The sequence below is a fragment of the Phyllobates terribilis genome, unplaced genomic scaffold (assembly GCF_046119375.1).
Source record: "Phyllobates terribilis strain yellow unplaced genomic scaffold, ASM4611937v1 Scaffold_40__1_contigs__length_11209783, whole genome shotgun sequence".
NCBI classification, from domain to species: Eukaryota; Metazoa; Chordata; class Amphibia; order Anura; family Dendrobatidae; genus Phyllobates; species Phyllobates terribilis.
In genome coordinates, this window is record NW_027362800.1 from 4,777,651 (window position 1) to 4,805,276 (window position 27,626).

The following is a 27,626-nucleotide window of genomic DNA, read 5'->3' on the forward strand; positions in this document are numbered from 1 at the left end:
CAATTATATTGTGCAGCTTATCTCACCACCTGTAGTTATTTAGGTGAAAGCTCCAAAATGCTTGCCTAATATGTCTGTTTATCCAAAAGGAAGTATAGAGGGAGAGCTAGATAGATAGCATTGCATTACATTACATTACATGGCAATGCAATGCACAGTTGCTGAAGTTGAACCAAAATGAGCTTGTCATCTGGCTTCTGCAACTTTTAACATGAAAAATCCAATGAGGAGAAGAAAAGCAAAGCCAAAGAGTCCATCCCAAAATCCGACAAACAAGCAAAATGAACAAAAAGCATTGAATTCAATTCTTTCTGATTTTAGAAACTGCATTAAAGAAGGGGTGCACCGGTCCTGGAGATACTGCAATACCAGGTCAATGCGTGGAGTGGACAGAGCAAGCTCTTTTTCCATCTCCCTGTTCTAAAAATCCATTTAATATATGGTCCCCAGATAGGGGACGTATCAGATATTAAACTGATAAGAACAGATACTACACTTGATCTTAGCCAAAAGGCCGAGAAGCGATAACCAGAATTGGTTTCCGACTACGGTGCCACCCAAGGATTCTGAAAAGTCCATTTGTGGAGATGGCCACCTGGACTCCCGTTAAGAAGACATGCTGTCAACCTCTAGATCCCTCACATGCCTGCACTTTTCGGCTTGCTGCTGCTGCAATCCACGCGTTTTAGATCTGCATAACTCCACCTCTTTTAGCACAGTACCCTCAACCCCCGGCTGTTCCCACCCGCCTCAACACCGTTGGAAGGGAGGAGAACCAATTAAGGCGGGGGGGGGGTGGAACGAGCAGCTGTCTACCCTTAGCAGGAGGGTTGCTGATTAATTACCTCTCCTGCTGCTGCTGCTGCTGGCTGTCCAGCAGCAGACTGAAGGTGGCTGCTGCTGTGCGCAGGCATATAAAGGCTCAGAGCCTATTATGACACGCGCAGCCAGCGTTCCATTGCCACATTCCGTCTACTGCAGGCGGGATACCTGGATGGCTGAATGTCACTGAGAAGCTCACAGAGACCGCCATAAGCAACAGTTTAAAAGAATGCCACAGACTAATCAACCAAACTTTTTGGGTTGGTTTCTCTTTTATAGTCTGCAGGCATTAAATGAAAGAAGTCAGTGTTCCAGCAGAGGGAGACAACGTTTCAGAAAAGGCATTGTAGCAAACCAAAAAAGAAATTTTAAGCGCAGCAGAGTAACCAGCTCACATACCTGTTAGCTCAGGTGAGTTTAAAAGGCTGCTGTTGATAACAAGGGCATTTGCTAAATAGATGGTGTGTGTGCAACAATATACTGAAAGGTCAATTATATTGTGCAGCTTATCTCACCACCTGTAGTTATTTAGGTGAAAGCTCCAAAATGCTTGCCTAATATGTCTGTTTATCCAAAAGGAAGTATAGAGGGAGAGCTAGATAGATAGCATTGCATTACATTACATTACATGGCAATGCAATGCACAGTTGCTGAAGTTGAACCAAAATGAGCTTGTCATCTGGCTTCTGCAACTTTTAACATGAAAAATCCAATGAGGAGAAGAAAAGCAAAGCCAAAGAGTCCATCCCAAAATCCGACAAACAAGCAAAATGAACAAAAAGCATTGAATTCAATTCTTTCTGATTTTAGAAACTGCATTAAAGAAGGGGTGCACCGGTCCTGGAGATACTGCAATACCAGGTCAATGCGTGGAGTGGACAGAGCAAGCTCTTTTTCCATCTCCCTGTTCTAAAAATCCATTTAATATATGGTCCCCAGATAGGGGACGTATCAGATATTAAACTGATAAGAACAGATACTACACTTGATCTTAGCCAAAAGGCCGAGAAGCGATAACCAGAATTGGTTTCCGACTACGGTGCCACCCAAGGATTCTGAAAAGTCCATTTGTGGAGATGGCCACCTGGACTCCCGTTAAGAAGACATGCTGTCAACCTCTAGATCCCTCACATGCCTGCACTTTTCGGCTTGCTGCTGCTGCAATCCACGCGTTTTAGATCTGCATAACTCCACCTCTTTTAGCACAGTACCCTCAACCCCCGGCTGTTCCCATTCGCCTCAACACCGTTGGAAGGGAGGAGAACCAATTAAGGCGGGGGGGGGGGGGGTGGAACGAGCAGCTGTCTACCCTTAGCAGGAGGGTTGCTGATTAATTACCTCTCCTGCTGCTGCTGCTGCTGGCTGTCCAGCAGCAGACTGAAGGTGGCTGCTGCTGTGCGCAGGTATATAAAGGCTCAGAGCCTATTATGACACGCGCAGCCAGCGTTCCATTGCCACATTCCGTCTACTGCAGGCGGGATACCTGGATGGCTGAATGTCACTGAGAAGCTCACAGAGACCGCCATAAGCAACAGTTTAAAAGAATGCCACAGACTAATCAACCAAACTTTTTGGGTTGGTTTCTCTTTTATAGTCTGCAGGCATTAAATGAAAGAAGTCAGTGTTCCAGCAGAGGGAGACAACGTTTCAGAAAAGGCATTGTAGCAAACCAAAAAAGAAATTTTAAGCGCAGCAGAGTAACCAGCTCACATACCTGTTAGCTCAGGTGAGTTTAAAAGGCTGCTGTTGATAACAAGGGCATTTGCTAAATAGATGGTGTGTGTGCAACAATATACTGAAAGGTCAATTATATTGTGCAGCTTATCTCACCACCTGTAGTTATTTAGGTGAAAGCTCCAAAATGCTTGCCTAATATGTCTGTTTATCCAAAAGGAAGTATAGAGGGAGAGCTAGATAGATAGCATTGCATTACATTACATTACATGGCAATGCAATGCACAGTTGCTGAAGTTGAACCAAAATGAGCTTGTCATCTGGCTTCTGCAACTTTTAACATGAAAAATCCAATGAGGAGAAGAAAAGCAAAGCCAAAGAGTCCATCCCAAAATCCGACAAACAAGCAAAATGAACAAAAAGCATTGAATTCAATTCTTTCTGATTTTAGAAACTGCATTAAAGAAGGGGTGCACCGGTCCTGGAGATACTGCAATACCAGGTCAATGCGTGGAGTGGACAGAGCAAGCTCTTTTTCCATCTCCCTGTTCTAAAAATCCATTTAATATATGGTCCCCAGATAGGGGACGTATCAGATATTAAACTGATAAGAACAGATACTACACTTGATCTTAGCCAAAAGGCCGAGAAGCGATAACCAGAATTGGTTTCCGACTACGGTGCCACCCAAGGATTCTGAAAAGTCCATTTGTGGAGATGGCCACCTGGACTCCCGTTAAGAAGACATGCTGTCAACCTCTAGATCCCTCACATGCCTGCACTTTTCGGCTTGCTGCTGCTGCAATCCACGCGTTTTAGATCTGCATAACTCCACCTCTTTTAGCACAGTACCCTCAACCCCCGGCTGTTCCCACCCGCCTCAACACCGTTGGAAGGGAGGAGAACCAATTAAGGCGGGGGGGGGGGGGGTGGAACGAGCAGCTGTCTACCCTTAGCAGGAGGGTTGCTGATTAATTACCTCTCCTGCTGCTGCTGCTGCTGGCTGTCCAGCAGCAGACTGAAGGTGGCTGCTGCTGTGCGCAGGTATATAAAGGCTCAGAGCCTATTATGACACGCGCAGCCAGCGTTCCATTGCCACATTCCGTCTACTGCAGGCGGGATACCTGGATGGCTGAATGTCACTGAGAAGCTCACAGAGACCGCCATAAGCAACAGTTTAAAAGAATGCCACAGACTAATCAACCAAACTTTTTGGGTTGGTTTCTCTTTTATAGTCTGCAGGCATTAAATGAAAGAAGTCAGTGTTCCAGCAGAGGGAGACAACGTTTCAGAAAAGGCATTGTAGCAAACCAAAAAAGAAATTTTAAGCGCAGCAGAGTAACCAGCTCACATACCTGTTAGCTTAGGTGAGTTTAAAAGGCTGCTGTTGATAACAAGGGCATTTGCTAAATAGATGGTGTGTGTGCAACAATATACTGAAAGGTCAATTATATTGTGCAGCTTATCTCACCACCTGTAGTTATTTAGGTGAAAGCTCCAAAATGCTTGCCTAATATGTCTGTTTATCCAAAAGGAAGTATAGAGGGAGAGCTAGATAGATAGCATTGCATTACATTACATTACATGGCAATGCAATGCACAGTTGCTGAAGTTGAACCAAAATGAGCTTGTCATCTGGCTTCTGCAACTTTTAACATGAAAAATCCAATGAGGAGAAGAAAAGCAAAGCCAAAGAGTCCATCCCAAAATCCGACAAACAAGCAAAATGAACAAAAAGCATTGAATTCAATTCTTTCTGATTTTAGAAACTGCATTAAAGAAGGGGTGCACCGGTCCTGGAGATAATGCAATACCAGGTCAATGCGTGGAGTGGACAGAGCAAGCTCTTTTTCCATCTCCCTGTTCTAAAAATCCATTTAATATATGGTCCCCAGATAGGGGACGTATCAGATATTAAACTGATAAGAACAGATACTACACTTGATCTTAGCCAAAAGGCCGAGAAGCGATAACCAGAATTGGTTTCCGACTACGGTGCCACCCAAGGATTCTGAAAAGTCCATTTGTGGAGATGGCCACCTGGACTCCCGTTAAGAAGACATGCTGTCAACCTCTAGATCCCTCACATGCCTGCACTTTTCGGCTTGCTGCTGCTGCAATCCACGCGTTTTAGATCTGCATAACTCCACCTCTTTTAGCACAGTACCCTCAACCCCCGGCTGTTCCCACCCGCCTCAACACCGTTGGAAGGGAGGAGAACCAATTAAGGCGGGGGGGGGTGGAACGAGCAGCTGTCTACCCTTAGCAGGAGGGTTGCTGATTAATTACCTCTCCTGCTGCTGCTGCTGCTGGCTGTCCAGCAGCAGACTGAAGGTGGCTGCTGCTGTGCGCAGGTATATAAAGGCTCAGAGCCTATTATGACACGCGCAGCCAGCGTTCCATTGCCACATTCCGTCTACTGCAGGCGGGATGCCTGGATGGCTGAATGTCACTGAGAAGCTCACAGAGACCGCCATAAGCAACAGTTTAAAAGAATGCCACAGACTAATCAACCAAACTTTTTGGGTTGGTTTCTCTTTTATAGTCTGCAGGCATTAAATGAAAGAAGTCAGTGTTCCAGCAGAGGGAGACAACGTTTCAGAAAAGGCATTGTAGCAAACCAAAAAAGAAATTTTAAGCGCAGCAGAGTAACCAGCTCACATACCTGTTAGCTCAGGTGAGTTTAAAAGGCTGCTGTTGATAACAAGGGCATTTGCTAAATAGATGTTGTGTGTGCAACAATATACTGAAAGGTCAATTATATTGTGCAGCTTATCTCACCACCTGTAGTTATTTAGGTGAAAGCTCCAAAATGCTTACCTAATATGTCTGTTTATCCAAAAGGAAGTATAGAGGGAGAGCTAGATAGATAGCATTGCATTACATTACATTACATGGCAATGCAATGCACAGTTGCTGAAGTTGAACCAAAATGAGCTTGTCATCTGGCTTCTGCAACTTTTAACATGAAAAATCCAATGAGGAGAAGAAAAGCAAAGCCAAAGAGTCCATCCCAAAATCCGACAAACAAGCAAAATGAACAAAAAGCATTGAATTCAATTCTTTCTGATTTTAGAAACTGCATTAAAGAAGGGGTGCACCGGTAATGGAGATACTGCAATACCAGGTCAATGCGTGGAGTGGACAGAGCAAGCTCTTTTTCCATCTCCCTGTTCTAAAAATCCATTTAATATATGGTCCCCAGATAGGGGACGTATCAGATATTAAACTGATAAGAACAGATACTACACTTGATCTTAGCCAAAAGGCCGAGAAGCGATAACCAGAATTGGTTTCCGACTACGGTGCCACCCAAGGATTCTGAAAAGTCCATTTGTGGAGATGGCCACCTGGACTCCCGTTAAGAAGACATGCTGTCAACCTCTAGATCCCTCACATGCCTGCACTTTTCGGCTTGCTGCTGCTGCAATCCACGCGTTTTAGATCTGCATAACTCCACCTCTTTTAGCACAGTACCCTCAACCCCCGGCTGTTCCCACCCGCCTCAACACCGTTGGAAGGGAGGAGAACCAATTAAGGCGGGGGGGGGTGGAACGAGCAGCTGTCTACCCTTAGCAGGAGGGTTGCTGATTAATTACCTCTCCTGCTGCTGCTGCTGCTGGCTGTCCAGCAGCAGACTGAAGGTGGCTGCTGCTGTGCGCAGGTATATAAAGGCTCAGAGCCTATTATGACACGCGCAGCCAGCGTTCCATTGCCACATTCCGTCTACTGCAGGCGGGATGCCTGGATGGCTGAATGTCACTGAGAAGCTCACAGAGACCGCCATAAGCAACAGTTTAAAAGAATGCCACAGACTAATCAACCAAACTTTTTGGGTTGGTTTCTCTTTTATAGTCTGCAGGCATTAAATGAAAGAAGTCAGTGTTCCAGCAGAGGGAGACAACGTTTCAGAAAAGGCATTGTAGCAAACCAAAAAAGAAATTTTAAGCGCAGCAGAGTAACCAGCTCACATACCTGTTAGCTCAGGTGAGTTTAAAAGGCTGCTGTTGATAACAAGGGCATTTGCTAAATAGATGTTGTGTGTGCAACAATATACTGAAAGGTCAATTATATTGTGCAGCTTATCTCACCACCTGTAGTTATTTAGGTGAAAGCTCCAAAATGCTTACCTAATATGTCTGTTTATCCAAAAGGAAGTATAGAGGGAGAGCTAGATAGATAGCATTGCATTACATTACATTACATGGCAATGCAATGCACAGTTGCTGAAGTTGAACCAAAATGAGCTTGTCATCTGGCTTCTGCAACTTTTAACATGAAAAATCCAATGAGGAGAAGAAAAGCAAAGCCAAAGAGTCCATCCCAAAATCCGACAAACAAGCAAAATGAACAAAAAGCATTGAATTCAATTCTTTCTGATTTTAGAAACTGCATTAAAGAAGGGGTGCACCGGTAATGGAGATACTGCAATACCAGGTCAATGCGTGGAGTGGACAGAGCAAGCTCTTTTTCCATCTCCCTGTTCTAAAAATCCATTTAATATATGGTCCCCAGATAGGGGACGTATCAGATATTAAACTGATAAGAACAGATACTACACTTGATCTTAGCCAAAAGGCCGAGAAGCGATAACCAGAATTGGTTTCCGACTACGGTGCCACCCAAGGATTCTGAAAAGTCCATTTGTGGAGATGGCCACCTGGACTCCCGTTAAGAAGACATGCTGTCAACCTCTAGATCCCTCACATGCCTGCACTTTTCGGCTTGCTGCTGCTGCAATCCACGCGTTTTAGATCTGCATAACTACACCTCTTTTAGCACAGTACCCTCAACCCTCGGCTGTTCCCACCCGCCTCAACACCGTTGGAAGGGAGGAGAACCAATTAAGGCGGGGGGGGGGTGGAACGAGCAGCTGTCTACCCTTAGCAGGAGGGTTGCTGATTAATTACCTCTCCTGCTGCTGCTGCTGCTGGCTGTCCAGCAGCAGACTGAAGGTGGCTGCTGCTGTGCGCAGGTATATAAAGGCTCAGAGCCTATTATGACACCCGCAGCCAGCGTTCCATTGCCACATTCCGTCTACTGCAGGCGGGATACCTGGATGGCTGAATGTCACTGAGAAGCTCACAGAGACCGCCATAAGCAACAGTTTAAAAGAATGCCACAGACTAATCAACCAAACTTTTTGGGTTGGTTTCTCTTTTATAGTCTGCAGGCATTAAATGAAAGAAGTCAGTGTTCCAGCAGAGGGAGACAACGTTTCAGAAAAGGCATTGTAGCAAACCAAAAAAGAAATTTTAAGCGCAGCAGAGTAACCAGCTCACATACCTGTTAGCTCAGGTGAGTTTAAAAGGCTGCTGTTGATAACAAGGGCATTTGCTAAATAGATGGTGTGTGTGCAACAATATACTGAAAGGTCAATTATATTGTGCAGCTTATCTCACCACCTGTAGTTATTTAGGTGAAAGCTCCAAAATGCTTGCCTAATATGTCTGTTTATCCAAAAGGAAGTATAGAGGGAGAGCTAGATAGATAGCATTGCATTACATTACATTACATGGCAATGCAATGCACAGTTGCTGAAGTTGAACCAAAATGAGCTTGTCATCTGGCTTCTGCAACTTTTAACATGAAAAATCCAATGAGGAGAAGAAAAGCAAAGCCAAAGAGTCCATCCCAAAATCCGACAAACAAGCAAAATGAACAAAAAGCATTGAATTCAATTCTTTCTGATTTTAGAAACTGCATTAAAGAAGGGGTGCACCGGTCCTGGAGATACTGCAATACCAGGTCAATGCGTGGAGTGGACAGAGCAAGCTCTTTTTCCATCTCCCTGTTCTAAAAATCCATTTAATATATGGTCCCCAGATAAGGGACGTATCAGATATTAAACTGATAAGAACAGATACTACACTTGATCTTAGCCAAAAGGCCGAGAAGCGATAACCAGAATTGGTTTCCGACTACGGTGCCACCCAAGGATTCTGAATAGTCCATTTGTGGAGATAGCCACCTGGACTCCCGTTAAGAAGACATGCTGTCAACCTCTAGATCCCTCACATGCCTGCACTTTTCGGCTTGCTGCTGCTGCAATCCACGCGTTTTAGATCTGCATAACTCCACCTCTTTAGCACAGTACCCTCAACCCCCGGCTGTTCCCACCCGCCTCAACACCGTTGGAAGGGAGGAGAACCAATTAAGGCGGGGGGGGGGGGGTGGAACGAGCAGCTGTCTACCCTTAGCAGGAGGGTTGCTGATTAATTACCTCTCCTGCTGCTGCTGCTGCTGCTGGCTGTCCAGCAGCAGACTGAAGGTGGCTGCTGCTGTGCGCAGGTATATAAAAGCTCAGAGCCTATTATGACACGCGCAGCCAGCGTTCCATTGCCACATTCCGTCTACTGCAGGCGGGATACCTGGATGGCTGAATGTCACTGAGAAGCTCACAGAGACCGCCATAAGCAACAGTTTAAAAGAATGCCACAGACTAATCAACCAAACTTTTTGGGTTGGTTTCTCTTTTATAGTCTGCAGGCATTAAATGAAAGAAGTCAGTGTTCCAGCAGAGGGAGACAACGTTTCAGAAAAGGCATTGTAGCAAACCAAAAAAGAAATTTTAAGCGCAGCAGAGTAACCAGCTCACATACCTGTTAGCTCAGGTGAGTTTAAAAGGCTGCTGTTGATAACAAGGGCATTTGCTAAATAGATGGTGTGTGTGCAACAATATACTGAAAGGTCAATTATATTGTGCAGCTTATCTCACCACCTGTAGTTATTTAGGTGAAAGCTCCAAAATGCTTGCCTAATATGTCTGTTTATCCAAAAGGAAGTATAGAGGGAGAGCTAGATAGATAGCATTGCATTACATTACATTACATGGCAATGCAATGCACAGTTGCTGAAGTTGAACCAAAATGAGCTTGTCATCTGGCTTCTGCAACTTTTAACATGAAAAATCCAATGAGGAGAAGAAAAGCAAAGCCAAAGAGTCCATCCCAAAATCCGACAAACAAGCAAAATGAACAAAAAGCATTGAATTCAATTCTTTCTGATTTTAGAAACTGCATTAAAGAAGGGGTGCACCGGTCCTGGAGATACTGCAATACCAGGTCAATGCGTGGAGTGGACAGAGCAAGCTCTTTCTCCATCTCCCTGTTCTAAAAATCCATTTAATATATGGTCCCCAGATAGGGGACGTATCAGATATTAAACTGATAAGAACAGATACTACACTTGATCTTAGCCAAAAGGCCGAGAAGCGATAACCAGAATTGGTTTCCGACTACGGTGCCACCCAAGGATTCTGAAAAGTCCATTTGTGGAGATAGCCACCTGGACTCCCGTTAAGAAGACATGCTGTCAACCTCTAGATCCCTCACATGCCTGCACTTTTCGGCTTGCTGCTGCTGCAATCCACGCGTTTTAGATCTGCATAACTCCACCTCTTTTAGCACAGTACCCTCAAGCCCCGGCTATTCCCACCCGCCTCAACACCGTTGGAAGGGAGGAGAACCAATTAAGGCGGGGGGGGGGTGGAACGAGCAGCTGTCTACCCTTAGCAGGAGGGTTGCTGATTAATTACCTCTCCTGCTGCTGCTGCTGCTGGCTGTCCAGCAGCAGACTGAAGGTGGCTGCTGCTGTGCGCAGGTATATAAAGGCTCAGAGCCTATTATGACACGCGCAGCCAGCGTTCCATTGCCACATTCCGTCTACTGCAGGCGGGATACCTGGATGGCTGAATGTCACTGAGAAGCTCACAGAGACCGCCATAAGCAACAGTTTAAAAGAATGCCACAGACTAATCAACCAAACTTTTTGGGTTGGTTTCTCTTTTATAGTCTGCAGGCATTAAATGAAAGAAGTCAGTGTTCCAGCAGAGGGAGACAACGTTTCAGAAAAGGCATTGTAGCAAACCAAAAAAGAAATTTTAAGCGCAGCAGAGTAACCAGCTCACATACCTGTTAGCTCAGGTGAGTTTAAAAGGCTGCTGTTGATAACAAGGGCATTTGCTAAATAGATGGTGTGTGTGCAACAATATACTGAAAGGTCAATTATATTGTGCAGCTTATCTCACCACCTGTAGTTATTTAGGTGAAAGCTCCAAAATGCTTGCCTAATATGTCTGTTTATCCAAAAGGAAGTATAGAGGGAGAGCTAGATAGATAGCATTGCATTACATTACATTACATGGCAATGCAATGCACAGTTGCTGAAGTTGAACCAAAATGAGCTTGTCATCTGGCTTCTGCAACTTTTAACATGAAAAATCCAATGAGGAGAAGAAAAGCAAAGCCAAAGAGTCCATCCCAAAATCCGACAAACAAGCAAAATGAACAAAAAGCATTGAATTCAATTCTTTCTGATTTTAGAAACTGCATTAAAGAAGGGGTGCACCGGTCCTGGAGATACTGCAATACCAGGTCAATGCGTGGAGTGGACAGAGCAAGCTCTTTTTCCATCTCCCTGTTCTAAAAATCCATTTAATATATGGTCCCCAGATAGGGGACGTATCAGATATTAAACTGATAAGAACAGATACTACACTTGATCTTAGCCAAAAGGCCGAGAAGCGATAACCAGAATTGGTTTCCGACTACGGTGCCACCCAAGGATTCTGAAAAGTCCATTTGTGGAGATGGCCACCTGGACTCCCGTTAAGAAGACATGCTGTCAACCTCTAGATCCCTCACATGCCTGCACTTTTCGGCTTGCTGCTGCTGCAATCCACGCGTTTTAGATCTGCATAACTCCACCTCTTTTAGCACAGTACCCTCAACCCCCGACTGTTCCCACCCGCCTCAACACCGTTGGAAGGGAGGAGAACCAATTAAGGCGGGGGGGGGGTGGAACGAGCAGCTGTCTACCCTTAGCAGGAGGGTTGCTGATTAATTACCTCTCCTGCTGCTGCTGCTGCTGGCTGTCCAGCAGCAGACTGAAGGTGGCTGCTGCTGTGCGCAGGTATATAAAGGCTCAGAGCCTATTATGACACGCGCAGCCAGCGTTCCATTGCCACATTCCGTCTACTGCAGGCGGGATACCTGGATGGCTGAATGTCACTGAGAAGCTCACAGAGACCGCCATAAGCAACAGTTTAAAAGAATGCCACAGACTAATCAACCAAACTTTTTGGGTTGGTTTCTCTTTTATAGTCTGCAGGCATTAAATGAAAGAAGTCAGTGTTCCAGCAGAGGGAGACAACGTTTCAGAAAAGGCATTGTAGCAAACCAAAAAAGAAATTTTAAGCGCAGCAGAGTAACCAGCTCACATACCTGTTAGCTCAGGTGAGTTTAAAAGGCTGCTGTTGATAACAAGGGCAGTTGCTAAATAGATGGTGTGTGTGCAACAATATACTGAAAGGTCAATTATATTGTGCAGCTTATCTCACCACCTGTAGTTATTTAGGTGAAAGCTCCAAAATGCTTGCCTAATATGTCTGTTTATCCAAAAGGAAGTATAGAGGGAGAGCTAGATAGATAGCATTGCATTACATTACATTACATGGCAATGCAATGCACAGTTGCTGAAGTTGAACCAAAATGAGCTTGTCATCTGGCTTCTGCAACTTTTAACATGAAAAATCCAATGAGGAGAAGAAAAGCAAAGCCAAAGAGTCCATCCCAAAATCCGACAAACAAGCAAAATGAACAAAAAGCATTGAATTCAATTCTTTCTGATTTTAGAAACTGCATTAAAGAAGGGGTGCACCGGTCCTGGAGATACTGCAATACCAGGTCAATGCGTGGAGTGGACAAAGCAAGCTCTTTTTCCATCTCCCTGTTCTAAAAATCCATTTAATATATGGTCCCCAGATAGGGGACGTATCAGATATTAAACTGATAAGAACAGATACTACACTTGATCTTAGCCAAAAGGCCGAGAAGCGATAACCAGAATTGGTTTCCGACTACGGTGCCACCCAAGGATTCTGAAAAGTCCATTTGTGGAGATGGCCACCTGGACTCCCGTTAAGAAGACATGCTGTCAACCTCTAGATCCCTCACATGCCTGCACTTTTCGGCTTGCTGCTGCTGCAATCCACGCGTTTTAGATCTGCATAACTCCACCTCTTTTAGCACAGTACCCTCAACCCCCGGCTGTTCCCACCCGCCTCAACACCGTTGGAAGGGAGGAGAACCAATTAAGGCGGGGGGGGGGTGGAACGAGCAGCTGTCTACCCTTAGCAGGAGGGTTGCTGATTAATTACCTCTCCTGCTGCTGCTGCTGCTGGCTGTCCAGCAGCAGACTGAAGGTGGCTGCTGCTGTGCGCAGGTATATAAAGGCTCAGAGCCTATTATGACACGCGCAGCCAGCGTTCCATTGCCACATTCCGTCTACTGCAGGCGGGATACCTGGATGGCTGAATGTCACTGAGAAGCTCACAGAGACCGCCATAAGCAACAGTTTAAAAGAATGCCACAGACTAATCAACCAAACTTTTTGGGTTGGTTTCTCTTTTATAGTCTGCAGGCATTAAATGAAAGAAGTCAGTGTTCCAGCAGAGGGAGACAACGTTTCAGAAAAGGCATTGTAGCAAACCAAAAAAGAAATTTTAAGCGCAGCAGAGTAACCAGCTCACATACCTGTTAGCTCAGGTGAGTTTAAAAGGCTGCTGTTGATAACAAGGGCATTTGCTAAATAGATGGTGTGTGTGCAACAATATACTGAAAGGTCAATTATATTGTGCAGCTTATCTCACCACCTGTAGTTATTTAGGTGAAAGCTCCAAAATGCTTGCCTAATATGTCTGTTTATCCAAAAGGAAGTATAGAGGGAGAGCTAGATAGATAGCATTGCATTACATTACATTACATGGCAATGCAATGCACAGTTGCTGAAGTTGAACCAAAATGAGCTTGTCATCTGGCTTCTGCAACTTTTAACATGAAAAATCCAATGAGGAGAAGAAAAGCAAAGCCAAAGAGTCCATCCCAAAATCCGACAAACAAGCAAAATGAACAAAAAGCATTGAATTCAATTCTTTCTGATTTTAGAAACTGCATTAAAGAAGGGGTGCACCGGTCCTGGAGATACTGCAATACCAGGTCAATGCGTGGAGTGGACAGAGCAAGCTCTTTTTCCATCTCTCTGTTCTAAAAATCCATTTAATATATGGTCCCCAGATAGGGGACGTATCAGATATTAAACTGATAAGAACAGATACTACACTTGATCTTAGCCAAAAGGCCGAGAAGCGATAACCAGAATTGGTTTCCGACTACGGTGCCACCCAAGGATTCTGAAAAGTCCATTTGTGGAGATGGCCACCTGGACTCCAGTTAAGAAGACATGCTGTCAACCTCTAGATCCCTCACATGCCTGCACTTTTCGGCTTGCTGCTGCTGCAATCCACGCGTTTTAGATCTGCATAACTCCACCTCTTTTAGCACAGTACCCTCAACCCCCGGCTGTTCCCACCCGCCTCAACACCGTTGGAAGGGAGGAGAACCAATTAAGGCGGGGGGGGGGTGGAACGAGCAGCTGTCTACCCTTAGCAGGAGGGTTGCTGATTAATTACCTCTCCTGCTGCTGCTGCTGCTGGCTGTCCAGCAGCAGACTGAAGGTGGCTGCTGCTGTGCGCAGGTATATAAAGGCTCAGAGCCTATTATGACACGCGCAGCCAGCGTTCCATTGCCACATTCCGTCTACTGCAGGCGGGATACCTGGATGGCTGAATGTCACTGAGAAGCTCACAGAGACCGCCATAAGCAACAGTTTAAAAGAATGCCACAGACTAATCAACCAAACTTTTTGGGTTGGTTTCTCTTTTATAGTCTGCAGGCATTAAATGAAAGAAGTCAGTGTTCCAGCAGAGGGAGACAACGTTTCAGAAAAGGCATTGTAGCAAACCAAAAAAGAAATTTTAAGCGCAGCAGAGTAACCAGCTCACATACCTGTTAGCTCAGGTGAGTTTAAAAGGCTGCTGTTGATAACAAGGGCATTTGCTAAATAGATGGTGTGTGTGCAACAATATACTGAAAGGTCAATTATATTGTGCAGCTTATCTCACCACCTGTAGTTATTTAGGTGAAAGCTCCAAAATGCTTGCCTAATATGTCTGTTTATCCAAAAGGAAGTATAGAGGGAGAGCTAGATAGATAGCATTGCATTACATTACATTACATGGCAATGCAATGCACAGTTGCTGAAGTTGAACCAAAATGAGCTTGTCATCTGGCTTCTGCAACTTTTAACATGAAAAATCCAATGAGGAGAAGAAAAGCAAAGCCAAAGAGTCCATCCCAAAATCCGACAAACAAGCAAAATGAACAAAAAGCATTGAATTCAATTCTTTCTGATTTTAGATACTGCATTAAAGAAGGGGTGCACCGGTCCTGGAGATACTGCAATACCAGGTCAATGCGTGGAGTGGACAGAGCAAGCTCTTTTTCCATCTCCCTGTTCTAAAAATCCATTTAATATATGGTCCCCAGATAGGGGACGTATCAGATATTAAACTGATAAGAACAGATACTACACTTGATCTTAGCCAAAAGGCCGAGAAGCGATAACCAGAATTGGTTTCCGACTACGGTGCCACCCAAGGATTCTGAAAAGTCCATTTGTGGAGATGGCCACCTGGACTCCCGTTAAGAAGACATGCTGTCAACCTCTAGATCCCTCACATGCCTGCACTTTTCGGCTTGCTGCTGCTGCAATCCACGCGTTTTAGATCTGCATAACTCCACCTCTTTTAGCACAGTACCCTCAACCCCCGGCTGTTCCCACCCGCCTCAACACCGTTGGAAGGGAGGAGAACCAATTAAGGCGGGGGGGGGGTGGAACGAGCAGCTGTCTACCCTTAGCAGGAGGGTTGCTGATTAATTACCTCTCCTGCTGCTGCTGCTGGCTGTCCAGCAGCAGACTGAAGGTGGCTGCTGCTGTGCGCAGGTATATAAAGGCACAGAGCCTATTATGACACGCGCAGCCAGCGTTCCATTGCCACATTCCGTCTACTGCAGGCGGGATACCTGGATGGCTGAATGTCACTGAGAAGCTCACAGAGACCGCCATAAGCAACAGTTTAAAAGAATGCCACAGACCAATCAACCAAACTTTTTGGGTTGGTTTCTCTTTTATAGTCTGCAGGCATTAAATGAAAGAAGTCAGTGTTCCAGCAGAGGGAGACAACGTTTCAGAAAAGGCATTGTAGCAAACCAAAAAAGAAATTTTAAGCGCAGCAGAGTAACCAGCTCACATACCTGTTAGCTCAGGTGAGTTTAAAAGGCTGCTGTTGATAACAAGGGCATTTGCTAAATAGATGGTGTGTGTGCAACAATATACTGAAAGGTCAATTATATTGTGCAGCTTATCTCACCACCTGTAGTTATTTAGGTGAAAGCTCCAAAATGCTTGCCTAATATGTCTGTTTATCCAAAAGGAAGTATAGAGGGAGAGCTAGATAGATAGCATTGCATTACATTACATTACATGGCAATGCAATGCACAGTTGCTGAAGTTGAACCAAAATGAGCTTGTCATCTGGCTTCTGCAACTTTTAACATGAAAAATCCAATGAGGAGAAGAAAAGCAAAGCCAAAGAGTCCATCCCAAAATCCGACAAACAAGCAAAATGAACAAAAAGCATTGAATTCAATTCTTTCTGATTTTAGAAACTGCATTAAAGAAGGGGTGCACCGGTCCTGGAGATACTGCAATACCAGGTCAATGCGTGGAGTGGACAGAGCAAGCTCTTTTTCCATCTCCCTGTTCTAAAAATCCATTTAATATATGGTCCCCAGATAGGGGACGTATCAGATATTAAACTGATAAGAACAGATACTACACTTGATCTTAGCCAAAAGGCCGAGAAGCGATAACCAGAATTGGTTTCCGACTACGGTGCCACCCAAGGATTCTGAAAAGTCCATTTGTGGAGATGGCCACCTGGACTCCCGTTAAGAAGACATGCTGTCAACCTCTAGATCCCTCACATGCCTGCACTTTTCGGCTTGCTGCTGCTGCAATCCACGCGTTTTAGATCTGCATAACTCCACCTCTTTTAGCACAGTACCCTCAACCCCCGGCTGTTCCCACCCGCCTCAACACCGTTGGAAGGGAGGAGAACCAATTAAGGTGGGGGGGGGGGGGTGGAACGAGCAGCTGTCTACCCTTAGCAGGAGGGTTGCTGATTAATTACCTCTCCTGCTGCTGCTGCTGCTGGCTGTCCAGCAGCAGACTGAAGGTGGCTGCTGCTGTGCGCAGGTATATAAAGGCTCAGAGCCTATTATGACACGCGCAGCCAGCGTTCCATTGCCACATTCCGTCTACTGCAGGCGGGATACCTGGATGGCTGAATGTCACTGAGAAGCTCACACAGACCGCCATAAGCAACAGTTTAAAAGAATGCCACAGACTAATCAACCAAACTTTTTGGGTTGGTTTCTCTTTTATAGTCTGCAGGCATTAAATGAAAGAAGTCAGTGTTCCAGCAGAGGGAGACAACGTTTCAGAAAAGGCATTGTAGCAAACCAAAAAAGAAATTTTAAGCGCAGCAGAGTAACCAGCTCACATACCTGTTAGCTCAGGTGAGTTTAAAAGGCTGCTGTTGATAACAAGGGCATTTGCTAAATAGATGGTGTGTGTGCAACAATATACTGAAAGGTCAATTATATTGTGCAGCTTATCTCACCACCTGTAGTTATTTAGGTGAAAGCTCCAAAATGCTTGCCTAATATGTCTGTTTATCCAAAAGGAAGTATAGAGGGAGAGCTAGATAGATAGCATTGCATTACATTACATTACATGGCAATGCAATGCACAGTTGCTGAAGTTGAACCAAAATGAGCTTGTCATCTGGCTTCTGCAACTTTTAACATGAAAAATCCAATGAGGAGAAGAAAAGCAAAGCCAAAGAGTCCATCCCAAAATCCGACAAACAAGCAAAATGAACAAAAAGCATTGAATTCAATTCTTTCTGATTTTAGAAACTGCATTAAAGAAGGGGTGCACCGGTCCTGGAGATACTGCAATACCAGGTCAATGCGTGGAGTGGACAGAGCAAGCTCTTTTTCCATCTCCCTGTTCTAAAAATCCATTTAATATATGGTCCCCAGATAGGGGACGTATCAGATATTAAACTGATAAGAACAGATACTACACTTGATCTTAGCCAAAAGGCCGAGAAGCGATAACCAGAATTGGTTTCCGACTACGGTGCCACCCAAGGATTCTGAAAAGTCCATTTGTGGAGATGGCCACCTGGACTCCCGTTAAGAAGACATGCTGTCAACCTCTAGATCCCTCACATGCCTGCACTTTTCGGCTTGCTGCTGCTGCAATCCACGCGTTTTAGATCTGCATAACTCCACCTCTTTTAGCACAGTACCCTCAACCCCCGGCTGTTCCCACCCGCCTCAACACCGTTGGAAGGGAGGAGAACCAATTAAGGCGGGGGGGGGGGGGGGGTTGGAACGAGCAGCTGTCTACCCTTAGCAGGAGGGTTGCTGATTAATTACCTCTCCTGCTGCTGCTGGCTGTCCAGCAGCAGACTGAAGGTGGCTGCTGCTGTGCGCAGGTATATAAAGGCTCAGAGCCTATTATGACACGCGCAGCCAGCGTTCCATTGCCACATTCCGTCTACTGCAGGCGGGATACCTGGATGGCTGAATGTCACTGAGAAGCTCACAGAGACCGCCATAAGCAACAGTTTAAAAGAATGCCACAGACTAATCAACCAAACTTTTTGGGTTGGTTTCTCTTTTATAGTCTGCAGGCATTAAATGAAAGAAGTCAGTGTTCCAGCAGAGGGAGACAACGTTTCAGAAAAGGCATTGTAGCAAACCAAAAAAGAAATTTTAAGCGCAGCAGAGTAACCAGCTCACATACCTGTTAGCTCAGGTGAGTTTAAAAGGCTGCTGTTGATAACAAGGGCATTTGCTAAATAGATGGTGTGTGTGCAACAATATACTGAAAGGTCAATTATATTGTGCAGCTTATCTCACCACCTGTAGTTATTTAGGTGAAAGCTCCAAAATGCTTGCCTAATATGTCTGTTTATCCAAAAGGAAGTATAGAGGGAGAGCTAGATAGATAGCATTGCATTACATTACATTACATGGCAATGCAATGCACAGTTGCTGAAGTTGAACCAAAATGAGCTTGTCATCTGGCTTCTGCAACTTTTAACATGAAAAATCCAATGAGGAGAAGAAAAGCAAAGCGAAAGAGTCCATCCCAAAATCCGACAAACAAGCAAAATGAACAAAAAGCATTGAATTCAATTCTTTCTGATTTTAGAAACTGCATTAAAGAAGGGGTGCACCGGTCCTGGAGATACTGCAATACCAGGTCAATGCGTGGAGTGGACAGAGCAAGCTCTTTTTCCATCTCCCTGTTCTAAAAATCCATTTAATATATGGTCCCCAGATAGGGGACGTATCAGATATTAAACTGATAAGAACAGATACTACACTTGATCTTAGCCAAAAGGCCGAGAAGCGATAACCAGAATTGGTTTCCGACTACGGTGCCACCCAAGGATTCTGAAAAGTCCATTTGTGGAGATGGCCACCTGGACTCCCGTTAAGAAGACATGCTGTCAACCTCAAGATCCCTCACATGCCTGCACTTTTCGGCTTGCTGCTGCTGCAATCCACGCGTTTTAGATCTGCATAACTCCACCTCTTTTAGCACAGTACCCTCAACCCCCGGCTGTTCCCACCCGCCTCAACACCGTTGGAAGGGAGGAGAACCAATTAAGGCGGGGGGGGGGGGTGGAACGAGCAGCTGTCTACCCTTAGCAGGAGGGTTGCTGATTAATTACCTCTCCTGCTGCTGCTGCTGCTGGCTGTCCAGCAGCAGACTGAAGGTGGCTGCTGCTGTGCGCAGGTATATAAAGGCTCAGAGCCTATTATGACACGCGCAGCCAGCGTTCCATTGCCACATTCCGTCTACTGCAGGCGGGATACCTGGATGGCTGAATGTCACTGAGAAGCTCACAGAGACCGCCATAAGCAACAGTTTAAAAGAATGCCACAGACTAATCAACCAAACTTTTTGGGTTGGTTTCTCTTTTATAGTCTGCAGGCATTAAATGAAAGAAGTCAGTGTTCCAGCAAAGGGAGACAACGTTTCAGAAAAGGCATTGTAGCAAACCAAAAAAGAAATTTTAAGCGCAGCAGAGTAACCAGCTCACATACCTGTTAGCTCAGGTGAGTTTAAAAGGCTGCTGTTGATAACAAGGGCATTTGCTAAATAGATGGTGTGTGTGCAACAATATACTGAAAGGTCAATTATATTGTGCAGCTTATCTCACCACCTGTAGTTATTTAGGTGAAAGCTCCAAAATGCTTGCCTAATATGTCTGTTTATCCAAAAGGAAGTATAGAGGGAGAGCTAGATAGATAGCATTGCATTACATTACATTACATGGCAATGCAATGCACAGTTGCTGAAGTTGAACCAAAATGAGCTTGTCATCTGGCTTCTGCAACTTTTAACATGAAAAATCCAATGAGGAGAAGAAAAGCAAAGCCAAAGAGTCCATCCCAAAATCCGACAAACAAGCAAAATGAACAAAAAGCATTGAATTCAATTCTTTCTGATTTTAGAAACTGCATTAAAGAAGGGGTGCACCGGTCCTGGAGATACTGCAATACCAGGTCAATGCGTGGAGTGGACAGAGCAAGCTCTTTTTCCATCTCCCTGTTCTAAAAATCCATTTAATATATGGTCCCCAGATAGGGGACGTATCAGATATTAAACTGATAAGAACAGATACTACACTTGATCTTAGCCAAAAGGCCGAGAAGCGATAACCAGAATTGGTTTCCGACTACGGTGCCACCCAAGGATTCTGAAAAGTCCATTTGTGGAGATGGCCACCTGGACTCCCGTTAAGAAGACATGCTGTCAACCTCTAGATCCCTCACATGCCTGCACTTTTCGGCTTGCTGCTGCTGCAATCCACGCGTTTTAGATCTGCATAACTCCACCTCTTTTAGCACAGTACCCTCAACCCCCGGCTGTTCCCACCCGCCTCAACACCGTTGGAAGGGAGGAGAACCAATTAAGGCGGGGGGGGGGGTGGAACGAGCAGCTGTCTACCCTTAGCAGGAGGGTTGCTGATTAATTACCTCTCCTGCTGCTGCTGCTGCTGGCTGTCCAGCAGCAGACTGAAGGTGGCTGCTGCTGTGCGCAGGTATATAAAGGCTCAGAGCCTATTATGACACGCGCAGCCAGCGTTCCATTGCCACATTCCGTCTACTGCAGGCGGGATACCTGGATGGCTGAATGTCACTGAGAAGCTCACAGTGACCGCCATAAGCAACAGTTTAAAAGAATGCCACAGACTAATCAACCAAACTTTTTGGGTTGGTTTCTCTTTTATAGTCTGCAGGCATTAAATGAAAGAAGTCAGTGTTCCAGCAGAGGGAGACAACGTTTCAGAAAAGGCATTGTAGCAAACCAAAAAAGAAATTTTAAGCGCAGCAGAGTAACCAGCTCACATACCTGTTAGCTCAGGTGAGTTTAAAAGGCTGCTGTTGATAACAAGGGCATTTGCTAAATAGATGGTGTGTGTGCAACAATATACTGAAAGGTCAATTATATTGTGCAGCTTATCTCACCACCTGTAGTTATTTAGGTGAAAGCTCCAAAATGCTTGCCTAATATGTCTGTTTATCCAAAAGGAAGTATAGAGGGAGAGCTAGATAGATAGCATTGCATTACATTACATTACATGGCAATGCAATGCACAGTTGCTGAAGTCGAACCAAAATGAGCTTGTCATCTGGCTTCTGCAACTTTTAACATGAAAAATCCAATGAGGAGAAGAAAAGCAAAGCCAAAGAGTCCATCCCAAAATCCGACAAACAAGCAAAATGAACAAAAAGCATTGAATTCAATTCTTTCTGATTTTAGAAACTGCATTAAAGAAGGGGTGCACCGGTCCTGGAGATACTGCAATACCAGGTCAATGCGTGGAGTGGACAGAGCAAGCTCTTTTTCCATCTCCCTGTTCTAAAAATCCATTTAATATATGGTCCCCAGATAGGGGACGTATCAGATATTAAACTGATAAGAACAGATACTACACTTGATCTTAGCCAAAAGGCCGAGAAGCGATAACCAGAATTGGTTTCCGACTACGGTGCCACCCAAGGATTCTGAAAAGTCCATTTGTGGAGATGGCCACCTGGACTCCCGTTAAGAAGACATGCTGTCAACCTCAAGATCCCTCACATGCCTGCACTTTTCGGCTTGCTGCTGCTGCAATCCACGCGTTTTAGATCTGCATAACTCCACCTCTTTTAGCACAGTACCCTCAACCCCCGGCTGTTCCCACCCGCCTCAACACCGTTGGAAGGGAGGAGAACCAATTAAGGCGGGGGGGGGGGGTGGAACGAGCAGCTGTCTACCCTTAGCAGGAGGGTTGCTGATTAATTACCTCTCCTGCTGCTGCTGCTGCTGGCTGTCCAGCAGCAGACTGAAGGTGGCTGCTGCTGTGCGCAGGTATATAAAGGCTCAGAGCCTATTATGACACGCGCAGCCAGCGTTCCATTGCCACATTCCGTCTACTGCAGGCGGGATACCTGGATGGCTGAATGTCACTGAGAAGCTCACAGAGACCGCCATAAGCAACAGTTTAAAAGAATGCCACAGACTAATCAACCAAACTTTTTGGGTTGGTTTCTCTTTTATAGTCTGCAGGCATTAAATGAAAGAAGTCAGTGTTCCAGCAAAGGGAGACAACGTTTCAGAAAAGGCATTGTAGCAAACCAAAAAAGAAATTTTAAGCGCAGCAGAGTAACCAGCTCACATACCTGTTAGCTCAGGTGAGTTTAAAAGGCTGCTGTTGATAACAAGGGCATTTGCTAAATAGATGGTGTGTGTGCAACAATATACTGAAAGGTCAATTATATTGTGCAGCTTATCTCACCACCTGTAGTTATTTAGGTGAAAGCTCCAAAATGCTTGCCTAATATGTCTGTTTATCCAAAAGGAAGTATAGAGGGAGAGCTAGATAGATAGCATTGCATTACATTACATTACATGGCAATGCAATGCACAGTTGCTGAAGTTGAACCAAAATGAGCTTGTCATCTGGCTTCTGCAACTTTTAACATGAAAAATCCAATGAGGAGAAGAAAAGCAAAGCCAAAGAGTCCATCCCAAAATCCGACAAACAAGCAAAATGAACAAAAAGCATTGAATTCAATTCTTTCTGATTTTAGAAACTGCATTAAAGAAGGGGTGCACCGGTCCTGGAGATACTGCAATACCAGGTCAATGCGTGGAGTGGACAGAGCAAGCTCTTTTTCCATCTCCCTGTTCTAAAAATCCATTTAATATATGGTCCCCAGATAGGGGACGTATCAGATATTAAACTGATAAGAACAGATACTACACTTGATCTTAGCCAAAAGGCCGAGAAGCGATAACCAGAATTGGTTTCCGACTACGGTGCCACCCAAGGATTCTGAAAAGTCCATTTGTGGAGATGGCCACCTGGACTCCCGTTAAGAAGACATGCTGTCAACCTCTAGATCCCTCACATGCCTGCACTTTTCGGCTTGCTGCTGCTGCAATCCACGCGTTTTAGATCTGCATAACTCCACCTCTTTTAGCACAGTACCCTCAACCCCCGGCTGTTCCCACCCGCCTCAACACCGTTGGAAGGGAGGAGAACCAATTAAGGCGGGGGGGGGGGTGGAACGAGCAGCTGTCTACCCTTAGCAGGAGGGTTGCTGATTAATTACCTCTCCTGCTGCTGCTGCTGCTGGCTGTCCAGCAGCAGACTGAAGGTGGCTGCTGCTGTGCGCAGGTATATAAAGGCTCAGAGCCTATTATGACACGCGCAGCCAGCGTTCCATTGCCACATTCCGTCTACTGCAGGCGGGATACCTGGATGGCTGAATGTCACTGAGAAGCTCACAGTGACCGCCATAAGCAACAGTTTAAAAGAATGCCACAGACTAATCAACCAAACTTTTTGGGTTGGTTTCTCTTTTATAGTCTGCAGGCATTAAATGAAAGAAGTCAGTGTTCCAGCAGAGGGAGACAACGTTTCAGAAAAGGCATTGTAGCAAACCAAAAAAGAAATTTTAAGCGCAGCAGAGTAACCAGCTCACATACCTGTTAGCTCAGGTGAGTTTAAAAGGCTGCTGTTGATAACAAGGGCATTTGCTAAATAGATGGTGTGTGTGCAACAATATACTGAAAGGTCAATTATATTGTGCAGCTTATCTCACCACCTGTAGTTATTTAGGTGAAAGCTCCAAAATGCTTGCCTAATATGTCTGTTTATCCAAAAGGAAGTATAGAGGGAGAGCTAGATAGATAGCATTGCATTACATTACATTACATGGCAATGCAATGCACAGTTGCTGAAGTTGAACCAAAATGAGCTTGTCATCTGGCTTCTGCAACTTTTAACATGAAAAATCCAATGAGGAGAAGAAAAGCAAAGCCAAAGAGTCCATCCCAAAATCCGACAAACAAGCAAAATGAACAAAAAGCATTGAATTCAATTCTTTCTGATTTTAGAAACTGCATTAAAGAAGGGGTGCACCGGTCCTGGAGATACTGCAATACCAGGTCAATGCGTGGAGTGGACAGAGCAAGCTCTTTTTCCATCTCCCTGTTCTAAAAATCCATTTAATATATGGTCCCCAGATAGGGGACGTATCAGATATTAAACTGATAAGAACAGATACTACACTTGATCTTAGCCAAAAGGCCGAGAAGCGATAACCAGAATTGGTTTCCGACTACGGTGCCACCCAAGGATTCTGAAAAGTCCATTTGTGGAGATGGCCACCTGGACTCCCGTTAAGAAGACATGCTGTCAACCTCAAGATCCCTCACATGCCTGCACTTTTCGGCTTGCTGCTGCTGCAATCCACGCGTTTTAGATCTGCATAACTCCACCTCTCTTAGCACAGTACCCTCAACCCCCGGCTGTTCCCACCCGCCTCAACACCGTTGGAAGGGAGGAGAACCAATTAAGGCGGGGGGGGGGTGGAACGAGCAGCTGTCTACCCTTAGCAGGAGGGTTGCTGATTAATTACCTCTCCTGCTGCTGCTGCTGCTGGCTGTCCAGCAGCAGACTGAAGGTGGCTGCTGCTGTGCGCAGGTATATAAAGGCTCAGAGCCTATTATGACACGCGCAGCCAGCGTTCCATTGCCACATTCCGTCTACTGCAGGCGGGATACCTGGATGGCTGAATGTCACTGAGAAGCTCACAGAGACCGCCATAAGCAACAGTTTAAAAGAATGCCACAGACTAATCAACCAAACTTTTTGGGTTGGTTTCTCTTTTATAGTCTGCAGGCATTAAATGAAAGAAGTCAGTGTTCCAGCAGAGGGAGACAACGTTTCAGAAAAGGCATTGTAGCAAACCAAAAAAGAAATTTTAAGCGCAGCAGAGTAACCAGCTCACATACCTGTTAGCTCAGGTGAGTTTAAAAGGCTGCTGTTGATAACAAGGGCATTTGCTAAATAGATGGTGTGTGTGCAACAATATACTGAAAGGTCAATTATATTGTGCAGCTTATCTCACCACCTGTAGTTATTTAGGTGAAAGCTCCAAAATGCTTGCCTAATATGTCTGTTTATCCAAAAGGAAGTATAGAGGGAGAGCTAGATAGATAGCATTGCATTACATTACATTACATGGCAATGCAATGCACAGTTGCTGAAGTTGAACCAAAATGAGCTTGTCATCTGGCTTCTGCAACTTTTAACATGAAAAATCCAATGAGGAGAAGAAAAGCAAAGCCAAAGAGTCCATCCCAAAATCCGACAAACAAGCAAAATGAACAAAAAGCATTGAATTCAATTCTTTCTGATTTTAGAAACTGCATTAAAGAAGGGGTGCACCGGTCCTGGAGATACTGCAATACCAGGTCAATGCGTGGAGTGGACAGAGCAAGCTCTTTTTCCATCTCCCTGTTCTAAAAATCCATTTAATATATGGTCCCCAGATAGGGGACGTATCAGATATTAAACTGATAAGAACAGATACTACACTTGATCTTAGCCAAAAGGCCGAGAAGCGATAACCAGAATTGGTTTCCGACTACGGTGCCACCCAAGGATTCTGAAAAGTCCATTTGTGGAGATGGCCACCTGGACTCCCGTTAAGAAGACATGCTGTCAACCTCTAGATCCCTCACATGCCTGCACTTTTCGGCTTGCTGCTGCTGCAATCCACGCGTTTTAGATCTGCATAACTCCACCTCTTTTAGCACAGTACCCTCAACCCCCGGCTGTTCCCACCCGCCTCAACACCGTTGGAAGGGAGGAGAACCAATTAAGGCGGGGGGGGGTGGAACGAGCAGCTGTCTACCCTTAGCAGGAGGGTTGCTGATTAATTACCTCTCCTGCTGCTGCTGCTGCTGGCTGTCCAGCAGCAGACTGAAGGTGGCTGCTGCTGTGCGCAGGTATATAAAGGCTCAGAGCCTATTATGACACGCGCAGCCAGCGTTCCATTGCCACATTCCGTCTACTGCAGGCGGGATATCTGGATGGCTGAATGTCACTGAGAAGCTCACAGAGACCGCCATAAGCAACAGTTTAAAAGAATGCCACAGACTAATCAACCAAACTTTTTGGGTTGGTTTCTCTTTTATAGTCTGCAGGCATTAAATGAAAGAAGTCAGTGTTCCAGCAGAGGGAGACAACGTTTCAGAAAAGGCATTGTAGCAAACCAAAAAAGAAATTTTAAGCGCAGCAGAGTAACCAGCTCACATACCTGTTAGCTCAGGTGAGTTTAAAAGGCTGCTGTTGATAACAAGGGCATTTGCTAAATAGATGGTGTGTGTGCAACAATATACTGAAAGGTCAATTATATTGTGCAGCTTATCTCACCACCTGTAGTTATTTAGGTGAAAGCTCCAAAATGCTTGCCTAATATGTCTGTTTATCCAAAAGGAAGTATAGAGGGAGAGCTAGATAGATAGCATTGCATTACATTACATTACATGGCAATGCAATGCACAGTTGCTGAAGTTGAACCAAAATGAGCTTGTCATCTGGCTTCTGCAACTTTTAACATGAAAAATCCAATGAGGAGAAGAAAAGCAAAGCCAAAGAGTCCATCCCAAAATCCGACAAACAAGCAAAATGAACAAAAAGCATTGAATTCAATTCTTTCTGATTTTAGAAACTGCATTAAAGAAGGGGTGCACCGGTCCTGGAGATACTGCAATACCAGGTCAATGCGTGGAGTGGACAGAGCAAGCTCTTTTTCCATCTCCCTGTTCTAAAAATCCATTTAATATATGGTCCCCAGATAGGGGACGTATCAGATATTAAACTGATAAGAACAGATACTACACTTGATCTTAGCCAAAAGGCCGAGAAGCGATAACCAGAATTGGTTTCCGACTACGGTGCCACCCAAGGATTCTGAAAAGTCCATTTGTGGAGATGGCCACCTGGACTCCCGTTAAGAAGACATGCTGTCAACCTCTAGATCCCTCACATGCCTGCACTTTTCGGCTTGCTGCTGCTGCAATCCACGCGTTTTAGATCTGCATAACTCCACCTCTTTTAGCACAGTACCCTCAACCCCCGGCTGTTCCCACCCGCCTCAACACCGTTGGAAGGGAGGAGAACCAATTAAGGCGGGGGGGGGGGGTGGAACGAGCAGCTGTCTACCCTTAGCAGGAGGGTTGCTGATTAATTACCTCTCCTGCTGCTGCTGCTGCTGGCTGTCCAGCAGCAGACTGAAGGTGGCTGCTGCTGTGCTCAGGTATATAAAGGCTCAGAGCCTATTATGACACGCGCAGCCAGCGTTCCATTGCCACATTCCGTCTACTGCAGGCGGGATACCTGGATGGCTGAATGTCACTGAGAAGCTCACAGAGACCGCCATAAGCAACAGTTTAAAAGAATGCCACAGACTAATCAACCAAACTTTTTGGGTTGGTTTCTCTTTTATAGTCTGCAGGCATTAAATGAAAGAAGTCAGTGTTCCAGCAGAGGGAGACAACGTTTCAGAAAAGGCATTGTAGCAAACCAAAAAAGAAATTTTAAGCGCAGCAGAGTAACCAGCTCACATACCTGTTAGCTCAGGTGAGTTTAAAAGGCTGCTGTTGATAACAAGGGCATTTGCTAAATAGATGGTGTGTGTGCAACAATATACTGAAAGGTCAATTATATTGTGCAGCTTATCTCACCACCTGTAGTTATTTAGGTGAAAGCTCCAAAATGCTTGCCTAATATGTCT

General features: G+C 45.1%; 21 non-coding genes across 21 annotated transcripts; all 21 read right to left on the reverse strand.

The window, feature by feature from the left end:
- Positions 1–335: 335 nt before the first annotated feature.
- LOC141187601 (U2 spliceosomal RNA) lies at positions 336–526 on the reverse strand. The gene has a single exon (XR_012261772.1). It is a non-coding gene; the product is annotated as a U2 spliceosomal RNA (small nuclear RNA).
- Positions 527–1,646: 1,120 nt separating this feature from the next.
- Positions 1,647–1,837, reverse strand: LOC141187602 (U2 spliceosomal RNA). Its single transcript, XR_012261773.1, has one exon. It is a non-coding gene; the product is annotated as a U2 spliceosomal RNA (small nuclear RNA).
- Positions 1,838–2,961: 1,124 nt separating this feature from the next.
- On the reverse strand, positions 2,962–3,152 carry LOC141187603 (U2 spliceosomal RNA). The gene has a single exon (XR_012261774.1). It is a non-coding gene; the product is annotated as a U2 spliceosomal RNA (small nuclear RNA).
- Positions 3,153–4,276: 1,124 nt separating this feature from the next.
- LOC141186873 (U2 spliceosomal RNA) lies at positions 4,277–4,467 on the reverse strand. Its single transcript, XR_012261111.1, has one exon. It is a non-coding gene; the product is annotated as a U2 spliceosomal RNA (small nuclear RNA).
- A 1,119-nt stretch (positions 4,468–5,586) lies between these two features.
- Positions 5,587–5,777, reverse strand: LOC141185467 (U2 spliceosomal RNA). The gene has a single exon (XR_012260127.1). It is a non-coding gene; the product is annotated as a U2 spliceosomal RNA (small nuclear RNA).
- Positions 5,778–6,896: 1,119 nt separating this feature from the next.
- LOC141185468 (U2 spliceosomal RNA) lies at positions 6,897–7,087 on the reverse strand. The gene has a single exon (XR_012260128.1). It is a non-coding gene; the product is annotated as a U2 spliceosomal RNA (small nuclear RNA).
- A 1,120-nt stretch (positions 7,088–8,207) lies between these two features.
- LOC141184466 (U2 spliceosomal RNA) lies at positions 8,208–8,398 on the reverse strand. Its single transcript, XR_012259218.1, has one exon. It is a non-coding gene; the product is annotated as a U2 spliceosomal RNA (small nuclear RNA).
- A 1,125-nt stretch (positions 8,399–9,523) lies between these two features.
- On the reverse strand, positions 9,524–9,714 carry LOC141184132 (U2 spliceosomal RNA). Its single transcript, XR_012258916.1, has one exon. It is a non-coding gene; the product is annotated as a U2 spliceosomal RNA (small nuclear RNA).
- A 1,120-nt stretch (positions 9,715–10,834) lies between these two features.
- Positions 10,835–11,025, reverse strand: LOC141187604 (U2 spliceosomal RNA). Its single transcript, XR_012261775.1, has one exon. It is a non-coding gene; the product is annotated as a U2 spliceosomal RNA (small nuclear RNA).
- Positions 11,026–12,145: 1,120 nt separating this feature from the next.
- On the reverse strand, positions 12,146–12,336 carry LOC141184439 (U2 spliceosomal RNA). Its single transcript, XR_012259194.1, has one exon. It is a non-coding gene; the product is annotated as a U2 spliceosomal RNA (small nuclear RNA).
- Positions 12,337–13,456: 1,120 nt separating this feature from the next.
- Positions 13,457–13,647, reverse strand: LOC141185151 (U2 spliceosomal RNA). The gene has a single exon (XR_012259840.1). It is a non-coding gene; the product is annotated as a U2 spliceosomal RNA (small nuclear RNA).
- Positions 13,648–14,767: 1,120 nt separating this feature from the next.
- On the reverse strand, positions 14,768–14,958 carry LOC141187606 (U2 spliceosomal RNA). The gene has a single exon (XR_012261776.1). It is a non-coding gene; the product is annotated as a U2 spliceosomal RNA (small nuclear RNA).
- Positions 14,959–16,075: 1,117 nt separating this feature from the next.
- On the reverse strand, positions 16,076–16,266 carry LOC141187607 (U2 spliceosomal RNA). Its single transcript, XR_012261777.1, has one exon. It is a non-coding gene; the product is annotated as a U2 spliceosomal RNA (small nuclear RNA).
- A 1,123-nt stretch (positions 16,267–17,389) lies between these two features.
- Positions 17,390–17,580, reverse strand: LOC141187609 (U2 spliceosomal RNA). Its single transcript, XR_012261779.1, has one exon. It is a non-coding gene; the product is annotated as a U2 spliceosomal RNA (small nuclear RNA).
- A 1,121-nt stretch (positions 17,581–18,701) lies between these two features.
- LOC141187610 (U2 spliceosomal RNA) lies at positions 18,702–18,892 on the reverse strand. Its single transcript, XR_012261780.1, has one exon. It is a non-coding gene; the product is annotated as a U2 spliceosomal RNA (small nuclear RNA).
- Positions 18,893–20,014: 1,122 nt separating this feature from the next.
- On the reverse strand, positions 20,015–20,205 carry LOC141187611 (U2 spliceosomal RNA). The gene has a single exon (XR_012261781.1). It is a non-coding gene; the product is annotated as a U2 spliceosomal RNA (small nuclear RNA).
- A 1,121-nt stretch (positions 20,206–21,326) lies between these two features.
- LOC141187612 (U2 spliceosomal RNA) lies at positions 21,327–21,517 on the reverse strand. Its single transcript, XR_012261782.1, has one exon. It is a non-coding gene; the product is annotated as a U2 spliceosomal RNA (small nuclear RNA).
- Positions 21,518–22,639: 1,122 nt separating this feature from the next.
- LOC141187613 (U2 spliceosomal RNA) lies at positions 22,640–22,830 on the reverse strand. Its single transcript, XR_012261783.1, has one exon. It is a non-coding gene; the product is annotated as a U2 spliceosomal RNA (small nuclear RNA).
- Positions 22,831–23,951: 1,121 nt separating this feature from the next.
- LOC141187614 (U2 spliceosomal RNA) lies at positions 23,952–24,142 on the reverse strand. Its single transcript, XR_012261784.1, has one exon. It is a non-coding gene; the product is annotated as a U2 spliceosomal RNA (small nuclear RNA).
- Positions 24,143–25,262: 1,120 nt separating this feature from the next.
- LOC141187615 (U2 spliceosomal RNA) lies at positions 25,263–25,453 on the reverse strand. Its single transcript, XR_012261785.1, has one exon. It is a non-coding gene; the product is annotated as a U2 spliceosomal RNA (small nuclear RNA).
- A 1,119-nt stretch (positions 25,454–26,572) lies between these two features.
- On the reverse strand, positions 26,573–26,763 carry LOC141187617 (U2 spliceosomal RNA). Its single transcript, XR_012261786.1, has one exon. It is a non-coding gene; the product is annotated as a U2 spliceosomal RNA (small nuclear RNA).
- Between the last annotated feature and the right edge of the window lie 863 nt (positions 26,764–27,626).